The sequence below is a fragment of the Miscanthus floridulus genome, chromosome 12 (genome assembly GCF_019320115.1).
Source record: "Miscanthus floridulus cultivar M001 chromosome 12, ASM1932011v1, whole genome shotgun sequence".
In the NCBI taxonomy this organism is placed as follows: Eukaryota; Viridiplantae; Streptophyta; class Magnoliopsida; order Poales; family Poaceae; genus Miscanthus; species Miscanthus floridulus.
In genome coordinates, this window is record NC_089591.1 from 75,685,588 (window position 1) to 75,694,480 (window position 8,893).

The following is an 8,893-nucleotide window of genomic DNA, read 5'->3' on the forward strand; positions in this document are numbered from 1 at the left end:
GCGATGCGGGCCCGACGGCGACGGCGGGGTGGGGAGGGAGGCGGGCTATTGGAGAAGGAAGATTTTGGGTCGGTGACCTATTTACTATGTGCAGAACTCAAATTCTGGAATGGGTCGCTGATTTAGGTATCGGCTGTTGGAAATAGTCTAAGCTACTCTTCCGAACTATCCTATCCTGCATTCTTCTCGTTCTTCTGCATCTATCTGACTATCTATTGCTTGTGCTTACAGCATGACGCATCCCTCATGCGCCAGCCCCGATGGCGACGCGGGGCTGAACCCCTTGGCGCAGCGCCGCAGCTGCAAGAACAACGTGGACGCCGCGTTGACGTTGCACACGCCGAACGGCCCGCACCTGGCGTACGCGTCGCGCACGTCCCCTCGGCGCGCCCTAGAACGTCTTCCACGCCCGGCTGCTAGATCTGGTCCCAGACCAGGCGCGGCATTATCTATCGCGCCGTTCTCGGTCACCAGGCGCGGCATTATCTATCGCGCCTTGGCATGGTTGCTTGCCATAATCCATATGTGATCTCGCCCGCCGGGGTTAACCGTCACGTCAGCTGAGCCTGAGCGCCTGAGCTGATACAAACTTAGTAATAGGAAAACGATATACAGTGTGAAACTTCGGCAGCCTGAGACAGTGAGACTATCTGCCCTGAAGATCCGTGTACGTTAATTGATTCCCTGATTCAGTATTGTTGTCATCCGCAGGAAGGCGAGGAGCCCTCCCAACAAAAAATGCAGCTTGCTCGGAGACGGAATCGTAACATCACCGCTCAACATCCTGAGCACCAGGGACATGGTTGGCCTCTCAGCTGGTAACTCCTGCACGCACAGGAGACCCACCTGAATGCATCTGCAGACTTCGTCGTAAGTGTATGTGGTTCCCATGAGCGGATCGATAAGCTCTGAGGCACTGCCTTCCTTCCACAGGGTCCATGCCTGGAACATACGTTGTGAAATAGATAAGGCAATTGTGGCAAGCAAAAAGTTCATGGTTATTTTCTAGTTTTGATTTGACAAGTATGGTGAGTGGAGGAGACAGTACTATCTTACATAGCCCAATAGGTTCATTGACCATTCGTCGTCGACAAAAGAGCTGTTCCTGCGGCCACTCACAATCTCGAGGACCAGCACACCAAAACTGAAGACGTCAGATTTATCAGACAATTTGCCCTCCATTGCATACTCCGGGGAGATGTAGCCACTGCGTTCCACAGATTTTATCGCATTAGCTTGTTGCCAGGTGATGCTATGTCTACTAGAATAAGAATTAATTTGTCTATTATCCGAATAAAGCAGTAAGATCAGAAAGGTTACAATAAAGAAGATGCAATTACTGAGCAGCACTAAACCAACTATTATAGAAGCAGGTGAATGCAATGGAACTCCCTGTTCAGCTGTATGATGTAGCGAGAAAAAGAGAAAAACAGCCTTACTAGGTTCCGACAATTCGGCGAGTAAGGTCTTGAAGCTGGTGTTCGCCGAAAATTCTAGCCATGCCAAAGTCCGATATCTTGGGGTTGAAATCATCATCTAGTAAAATATTGCTTGCTTTGAGATCCCTATGAATAATTTTCAGCCTGGAATCCTGATGAAGGTACAGTAACCCTCTTCCAATTCCCTGAATAATCTTGTATCGCAATTTCCAGCCTAATACAAGTCTCTTACTTTCATCTGAAAAAAATATGGAAAGTACTAAATGTCCATAGAAAAATTCATTTCCTGGCTGACTGTATAAAGTATTCGTATAAATTCAGAACTCCAAGTGATTGAAACTTACTGAAAATAAATGAGTCAAGACTCTTGTTGGGCATGTATTCATACAACATCATCTTCTCTTCTCCATGAATACAACAACCAAAAAGCCTCACTAAGTTCCGGTGTTGCAGCTTGGATAGCACCGTCACCTCATTCTTGAACTCTTCCAATCCCTGCCCGGAGCTTTTAGATAGCCTCTTAATAGCAATCTCTTGGCCATCTGGTAGTATCCCCTGGAGATACCATCAAATATCCACTATGGTTATCCAGATGAAAAGGATTAATTAAACAAACTCAACCATATCATAACAGTTGGAGGAAGTATATGAAGTTTCCAATACTCCACCTTGAAAACTGGACCAAATCCACCTTCGCCAAGCTTTTCACTGAAATTGTTCGTTGCTGAATAAACAGTGCTGAACTCAACTAATGGTGCGCTCAAAATTGATCTTTTCACCGAATCATCTTCATATATGTTATCATCTGCAGCTGATGTTGATCTATCTTCTCCAGTAATCTGAAATAATGGTTTCCGTGTTCTCCGTGCGCCTGCAATTTGGTGAAAAGTTAACAAAGTGACAAACATACTCCTTTTTGTTTGGAGCATTCAACAAACCTACATAACAATCCATGTAAATAAAACAATGACAGTTACTTCTAAAAATCTGCGGCCATGGAAATTAGACTGATACTGAATCAAATATCCACGTGCAAGTTTCATAATCTGAGCAACAGCGGGATTTGGAAAGTCAAAACGTTAGTTCCTTTTGCTTGGCATCATTTAGAAGCTAAAGGCTCAGCAGGAGGAATCCTGGTTGGGGCCAACATGGATATCTTTAACATGGTAGTTGGGGATGTTTTAAAGTTTTCGGTTAGTGTAATGCTTACTAACAAAGCTAATGGTTTTGTTTGGAAACTTATTGTGGTATATGGTCCAGCTTATGATGATCTTAAGCGGGAGTTCTTAGAAGAGTTAGAATCTGTGATGGGCGCTTGGGATGGCCCAGTTTTGATTGGGGGTGACTTTAACCTTGTTAGGTTTGCCTCTGATAAAAGTAATGGGGTGTATAGTCATAGGTGGGTTGATGAGTTTAACAGCTGGGTTAACAAGTGGGCTTTGATTGAGTTGAATCCTAGTAATAAATTTTTTACCTGGACAAATAATCAAGAGCACCCTATTTTGGCTAAGATTGATAGGATCTTTGTCTCTGGTTTGTGGGATGCTGCTTTTCCTTTGTCCAGTGTCAAAGCTCTAGATAGGTTTTCAAGTGATCATAACCCTCTAGTTTTAGATTCTGGGATGAATAGTTGCTTTGGCAAAAAGAGGTTTCGTTTTGAGAAATGGTGGCTGAAAAAGGAGTCCTTTTATAGTATAGTGGAGAAAGCTTGGGGAACCCCTTGCACCCTGTCTAACTGTATGGACAGATGGCAATTTAGAATGAGGACCTTAAGAAGGATGATTAGGGGGTGGGCAGCAAATGAGGTAGCTGTCCAGAATAGAGATAAAGTGGTTTTGTCTAAAGAGTTCACTAGACTGGAAAGTCTAGCTGAAATCAGGGATTTGTCTAGTGTTGAGAGACAAGAGTTAGCGCACATCGAAGATAAGTTAGAAAAAATTTGGTCTTTAGAAGAGATTAGAGTTAGACAACGTTCTAGGGATAGAAACATTCTTGAGGGTGATAGGAATACGGCTTATTTTCAGGCGGTTGCTAACCAACGGAGTAGAAAAAAGAAAATAGAATGCCTTGAAAGCCCTACTGGTTTGGTTTATGATCAGAAAGGGATGATGAGAGTGGCAGTAGATTTTTACAAAGGTTTGTTTGCTAAGGACTCAGAGCCTGGCTTTAAGCTGGGACAAAATTTTTGGGAAGAGGAGGATAAGGCCTCGAGGAATGAAAATGAGTTACTCATAGCACCTTTCTCTGAGTTAGAGATCAAAAATGCCATTTTTAGCTGTTATGCAGAAGGTGCTCCTGGGTCGGATGGTTTATCTTTTCTCTTTTACCAAAAGTTTTGGGATCTCATTAAAAATGATGTGGTACATCTTTTTTATGCTTTTCATAGGGGGGATTTACAACTTAAGAGACTTAATTTTGCATTGGTTTCTCTAATTCCAAAAGTAGGGGAGGCAACAAATATGAAGCAATTCAGACCTATCAGTTTGTTAAACTGCAGCTTCAAATTTTTTTTCTAAATTGTTCACTCTTAGGTTGAGTTCTGTGGTTCAAAGGATAGTGGCTCCAACTCAATCAGCTTTTATAAAAGGAAGATTTATTTTAGAAAGTGTAGTAGTGGCTCATGAGTTGGTTCATAGTGTACATCAAAGTGGTGAATCTGGGGTTATTCTTAAACTGGAATATGAAAAAGCTTATGATAGAGTATCTTGGAGTTTTCTCTTTGATATGTTAGAAGCCAGAGGTTTCGATCCAGTTTGGATAAACTAGATTAGACAAGTTGTGGTGGGAGGATCTTTGGGTATTATGGTTAATGGGGAGGAAAGTTCCTATTTCAAGCCTGGTAAGGGCCTAAGACAGGGAGATCCGTTGTCCCCGTTCCTTTTCAACTTGGTGGGAGATGGTCTGTCTAGAATGTTGAAAAAAGCAGTTCATACAGGGATTGTGACAGGGCTCCTAGAGGGTTTTAGGCAAGGGGGGATTGTGGCTCTGCAGTATGCAGATGACACTATTTTATTTTCCAAAGCTGAGGAGGCTGTGTTAGAAAATCTTAAATGTATTCTTATGTGGTATGAATAAATTTCGGGTATGAGAATTAACTTTAACAAGAGTGAAATGATTCCAATCAACTTAGGAGATCATGAAGTACATAGTTTAGCCCAGATTCTCTCCTGCCCTGTTGGTAATTTCCCTTTTAAGTACTTAGGTATTCCGCTATATTTTGATGTTCTGGCCAGAGATGACATACAGCCTTTAGTGGATAAAATGATGAATAAAATTGTAGGATGGAGAGGAAAGTGTTGAATAATAAGGCATTTTCATATTTATTTTAATCCATAAAAATAACGCAATAAAAATGAGAGTGGAGTCATGAATAGAAAGACAGAGACAATTCATGACAAATGTTAACATGCTGATAAGACAAATTATGGAGCCGAAACATATGTGAAACATTGTTTTACATAGCTGAAGTATCACAGACATGATTATAAATATAAAAGATGTATTCTCAAATATCAAGATCACGATGATCACAAAAATAAAAGGAACCAGAAAACCAGTACTAGCATAATCATTCAGATCAACCAAACAGAGCATGCTGAATATGAAAGCAGTATTGCCTAGGAACATCATGATATTGATGATGAAACTCAGAAGAGGGTGAAGGAGATTATACCCTGCGGTGGAGCCGCTCGCACCAGGAAAAGCCATGATGGTGCTTTGTTGTTGTAGTCGTTCCGCTCGATGCAGTGCAGAAAAGGACGCCGTGAAGAGGCACCGCTACAGGTTCACCAGCGAGTAGTCGTGCCACCACCGACACTCCCCAAAAACGTAATCGCCCGTCTTCACCCGAGCAGGTGAAGCCCACGACGGAGACGCGTTCCGGAGGCCTACTCTTCCATCTCTGGTGCTCGCCGGAGGTGGAACGAGAAGAACTTGCGCTGCTGGAAAGTGGTGTGTTTTGCCAAGAGAACTTAACCGAGAGGGAAGGATTTGTTTTATAGGCAGAGGCCAGAAGACGAGAAGCCGACGGCACCGAGGGGTCACACCTCCCTTCTGCGGTGGGAGAGACGGAGACGGAGAGCCAGAAGTCACGGGAGTTAACAGAAACTCCTCCCTTCAATTCGTCACAGGAAACGGAGTTTCAAAAATAAAGGCCTCGCCCGCCCGTTCGCTCGCTCGCCGCCGCCCGCCCGCCCGCCCGCCCCGCCCGCCTGCCTCGCCACGCCACGCCACGCCACGCCCACGCCCACGCCCACGCCCACGGGCTCGGGCCGGGCGGCGGCGGCGGCGCGCGCGCGCGCGTGTGGCATCCAGGTGATTCGCTTTTACTTCTCAAATAGATCGATCAGTGATCAGGTATTTAAGTAGAGTCGTCTCTCGATTAAATTCCCATATGGTATAAAAACCATTAATGTACATGTACGGACCATAGAGTTTAATAGAGATATTAAATAAATGGGCCAAGCCCATAATATCTAATAATCTTCACCAAACTCTAGGGTACGCAGTTTGAAGTTCTCAGAACCATATTCCTTTTATATACCAGTGTTTCGATGAAGACTGTTAAGTTGAACATCCATCTAGAAAGCTAGCTACACTCATCCATAACTAAACAATGGACAAAACCTTGAATTGACAGTTTTGTGTGAGATGAGTTTCACATAGCCTCTTAACTGATACTAGGCTGCCAAGTGCCTTCCCTCTGTTTTGAAGCATATAAGTCACACTTCGAGGCCTTTTCATGAGCATCTAGAGATTACCCACATCTCATAGATTGTGACTAGCAATCAAGCTCATATAGGTGTGTTCCTTATAGGATGTTCTGTAGGACAACATCCCCGCTATACCAAGCCGCTCGGATCACATTAAGAACTTAATCATCCTGCCTAACAGTATTGGAGAGACGGTGCATCTCCAACGAACTGAGCTATAATCTAAGGGGTCTCTCCCTCAGTCAATCAACAGCTTGTTTCGCCATCCTAATTCACAGGATCTCCGATCACATAGGATAGGTTACCACTGTTGATGGCTCTATGTGGGTCTCAAACCCAGTTCCCTCGACGCACCTTCTATCACATTGCGTGACAGACCCTTAGTGAATTGATCTGCCAGATTATTTGATGTATGGACATAGTCCAATGCAATTACTCCAGAGTTTCTCAGTTTTCTGACAGTCTTCAAATGTCTCTTCACATGTTTTGTGGACTTCATGTTATCCTTAGAACTGTTTACCTTAGTGATCACAGTTTGATTATCACAGTTCATGGAAATTGCCGGGATTGGTTTATCAACAATCGGCAAATCCATCAGGAGATCACGGAGCCACTCTGCCTCAGCACTAGCGGTATCCAATGCGGTCAGTTCTGCTTCCATTGTAGACTTCATTAAGATAGTTTGCTTGCAAGACTTCCAAGAAACAGCACCACCTCCAAGTAGAAACACGTATCCACTCATGGCATACAGCTGATCCGCATCAGAAATCCAATTAGCATCACAATAACCTTCTAGTACCCTCGGATACCCGGAAAAGTGAATGCTGTAACTCATTGTCCCTTTCAAATAGCGCAGCACTCTCTCAAGAGCATTCCAGTGAGTATCTCCCGGATTTGACACAAACCGGCTCAGTTTGCTTACAGCGAATGAGATATCAGGCCTAGTTGCGCTAGCTAGGTACATAAGAGAACCAATTATCTGTGAATATCTCAATTGGTCTCTTGCAATTCTGTGATTCTTCCTCAAACGAATACTTGGATCGTACGGAGTAGGAGCAGGCGTACACTCACTGTACCCAAATCGGTTCAAGACCTTTTCCACATAGTGAGACTGCATAAGAGTTACCCCACCATTTCCTTCCTCCCTTGAAAGCTTAATGTTGAGAATAACATCAGCCTCTCCCAAGTCTTTCATCTCAAAGTTACTCGACAAAAAATCTTTTACTTCTTTAATCACATTTAGATTGTTGCCAAATATTAATATATCATCCACATATAGGCATAGTATCACACCATCACCACCACCAAACCGATAATATACACATTTATCAGCTTCATTCACAACAAAGCCGGCTGATGTTAAAGTTTTATCAAACTTCTCATGCCACTGCTTGGGGGCTTGCTTTAGGCCGTACAGGGACTTCAATAACTTACAAACTTTACCCTCTTGACCATTTGCAATAAACCCCTCAGGCTGATCCATGTAGATCTCTTCCTCAAGCTCTCCATTTAGGAAGGCTGTCTTAACATCCATCTGATGAATGAAAAGACCATGTGAGGCAGCCAGGGATAGCAACACACGAATGGTCGTCAATCGAGCAACAGGTGAGTAAGTATCAAAGTAATCTTCACCTTCCTTCTGTGTATAACCCTTAGCAACAAGCCTAGCTTTGTACTTCTCAATTGTACCATCAGGCCTCAGCTTCTTTTTAAACACCCATTTACAGCCCACAGGTTTGCAACCAAAAGGACGGTCAACCACTTCCCACGTCCCATTGGACATAATGGAGTCCATCTCACTTTGCACTGCCTCCTTCCACATGTCAGAATCAGGAGAAGAGTATGCCTCAGAAACGGTTGTGGGAGTGTCATCCACGAGATATATAATAAAGTCTTCTCCAAAGGATTTTGCAACTCTTTGCCTCTTACTCCTTTGAGTGACAGTATTATCATCCTCCTCAGGATTTTGCTCAAGCCCATGGGTGTTATCATCAGCGTGTATATTTGATTCATGAAGTTTAGGAATAGGATCATGACTAGACATGCTAGATGCACCTATTTTCATTGGAAATTCATTCTCAAAGAACGTGGCATCTCTAGACTCCATGACCATTCCAACAGCCATATCAGGAGCACTAGAATTTATTATTAAAAAACGATAGCCCACACTATGAATGGCATAGCCTAGGAAAACACAATCTACAGTTTTTGGTCCAAGCTTTCGCTTTTTGTTTATTGGCACGTTCACTTTGGCCAAACAACCCCAAACGCGAAGATAAGAAATATTTAATCTCTTTTTCTCCCATTCCTCAAATGGAGTGATTTCTTTGTTCTTTGTGGGCACTCTATTTAGGACATGATTCGCAGTTAAAATTGCCTCACCCCACCATTCCTTAGATAAACCAGCTGTCTCCAACATGGCATTCACCAAGTCAGTTAGAGTGTGGTTCTTTCTTTCAGCAATCCCATTGGATTGTGGTGAGTATGGAGGTGTCCTCTCATGAATTATACCGTGCACCGCGCAAAACTCAGAAAATTCATTAGAGAAATATTCTCCCCCGCGATCGGACCGCAACCGTTTGATATGCTTTTCAAGTTGATTCTCAGCCTCAGCTTTAAAGGTTTTAAAATAATGTAATGCCTCATCTTTTGTTTTAATTAGGTACACATAGCAATATCGAGTGCAATCATCTATGAACGTTATGAAGTATCTCTTACCACCTTTGGTCAAAATTCCGTTCA

General features: G+C 43.2%; 1 pseudogene; it reads right to left on the reverse strand.

Moving 5' to 3' along the window:
• Positions 1–646: 646 nt before the first annotated feature.
• Positions 647–8,276, reverse strand: LOC136496165 (cysteine-rich receptor-like protein kinase 44; annotated as a pseudogene).
• Positions 8,277–8,893: the final 617 nt, after the last annotated feature.